Below are 2442 nucleotides of genomic sequence, written 5' to 3'. Positions count from 1 at the left end.
CCATGATATGGCATCTTAAATGATGCTAGTTAAGTGATAAAACTAATTTGTGCTACTTTTTAAGAGGTGAAGTAGAAACTTTGATATATTCCAGCAATTAATGTGATGTTCTATAATAAAGACCACTCTCACCAAGGCCACAATACAGTCATCGTGAAGTTATTGGATTCAGATACAGCATCTTTGAGAAAACAATGGGATATTATTTTACTTAATTTAATTTAATCAATTTAATTTAAACTTGAATTTTGCTGCATAGCTTGCTTAGATGAGAATGCAGAAAGGAACATTTGCACAGTGAGAGAAGGCATGGAGAAGACAAGCAGAGAGGATCATCAGTGTCCCCTCATCTCTCATCCTGATCTCCTTTCTCTTTGCTCAGGGAGGCCACCTAATTCCTAATGGAGAACAGTACAGAGGTGACTGAGTTCATTCTTGCAGGCTTAACAGATGACCCAGAGCTCCAGATCCCTCTCTTCATTGTCTTCCTTCTCATCTATCTCTGCACTGTGCTTGGGAACGTGGGAATGACAGGACTGATTGTGCTGGACTCGCGCCTCCACACTCCCATGTACCTTTTCCTCAGTCACCTGTCTCTGGTGGACTTTGGTTATTCTTCAGCTGTCACTCCCAAGGTAATGGCAGGACTCATTTCAACAGATAAAATCATATCGCACAATGCTTGTGGCACAATGCTTCTTCTTCGTGGGATTTATAACCACAGAAAGTTTCCTCCTGGCTGCCATGGCTTATGACCGCTATGCAGCAGTGTGTAAGCCCCTGCATTACACCACCATCATGACGACAAACATATGTGTTTCTCTGACCGTAAGCTCCTATGTCTGTGGCTTCCTGAATTCCTCCATCCACACTGGGAACATTTTCAGGCTCTCCTTCTGCGAGTCCAATGTGATAGATCACTTCTTCTGTGATGCCCCTCCTCTCCTGGCCCTCTCGTGCTCAGACACCTCTGTCAGGGAGATGGTGATTTTCTTCGTGGTAGGGTTTAATGCTCTCTTCTCTATTGTAGTCATCTCGATCTCCTATCTGTTTATATTCATCGCTATTCTGAGGATGCGATCATCTGAAGGTCGCCAGAAGGCCTTTTCCACCTGTGCTTCCCACCTCACTGCAGTCTCCATCTTCTATGGGACAGTCATCTTCATGTACTTACAGCCCAGCTCCAGTCACACCATGGGCACTGACAAGGTGGCATCTGTGTTCTACACCATGGTCATCCCCATGCTGAACCCTCTGGTCTACAGCCTGAGAAACAAAGAGGTCAAGAGTGCATTCAGAAAAGCTGTGGGTACTGCAAAATCTTCTGTAACATTCATAGTTTAGTTTCCCATCAAATCTATAATAAAACATCTTCACTTACTTTCTAAGTATAAAGAAAATATTGGGTATCCAGTCCATATAGTTGTAATTATTAAAATATTTTTTCAGCTAGTTGTGAAGCTTAAAGATAAAAAATATTCAAAATAAGAATGCTAAAACCAATGAATTAGAGGCACTCACACACCAAGAATTAACAGTAGATTTATTAAAGATTCATTTTAATGACTACGGTCACATCCACAAACTCATTCTCAGACATGTATATACACTTATGTGTGCATATATGCACTGCATACACATCTCTCCTTCATGAGAAAGCCCTGGGGAAAATCATTATCAGCTATATAAATGACTATGGTCAGTATCTAAAACATACAAAGTTCTAAAACAATAATGAACACCAAGAAAATAAATAACCCAACTTAAAATCTGGCATGGAACTAAACAGAGAATTCTAAAGGAAACACAGGTTACTACTGGTTGTTCTTCAAATGTTCAAATTCTGAAACATTAATACTAGTTTGAGATTTCATTTTACTCCTGTAGGAAAGGTTAAGAATGTGCCACTCGATGCTTTCACATGACTTCAAAAATAGAGATGATATCCTGGTGATTCCTCAAATGATCAATTGTAGTTACTATATAACTAAGCAGCTCCTCTCAAAGATAGATTGGAGAGAAACAAACCCATGTAATGACACAAATTTGAGCAAAAATGTTCATAGAAACAGTTAAGGTAGTGAAAATAGTGGGAAGAACTGATGAAAGGATTTTTTAATGTGGCTGAATTAGTCAAATGTCCAATATAACATAATTCTTTAGATAGCCAAATTTATAAGAAGACAGATTTAGCTCATAGACTTGATGGTCTAACTCCATAGTGGACCGACCCATTGTTTTTCTTCCGGCTTGTGTCAGGAGAGTGCAATAGAGGGAACCTATTAACCTCTAGATTGAAAGGAAAAGTCAGTAGGAAAAGGTGATCCTGGGTTCTAAATGAAAGCAGGCTGAACAAACCATGGAAAACAAGAAAATAAACAGCATCCCTCCATGGCTTCTCCAGCAGTCACTGTCTCGTGGTTCCTGCATTAAATTCCATAC

At 39.7% G+C, this 2442-nt stretch overlaps 1 pseudogene; it reads left to right on the top strand.

Moving 5' to 3' along the window:
* Positions 1–401: 401 nt before the first annotated feature.
* On the top strand, positions 402–1344 carry LOC119805351 (annotated as a pseudogene).
* The last annotated feature ends 1098 nt before the right edge of the window (positions 1345–2442 follow it).

This window comes from Arvicola amphibius, chromosome 1 (assembly GCF_903992535.2).
Source record: "Arvicola amphibius chromosome 1, mArvAmp1.2, whole genome shotgun sequence".
Taxonomy (NCBI): Eukaryota; Metazoa; Chordata; class Mammalia; order Rodentia; family Cricetidae; genus Arvicola; species Arvicola amphibius.
The sequence above is the reverse complement of the archived record's forward strand: the minus strand, read 5'-3'. Positions and strand labels throughout refer to the sequence as shown.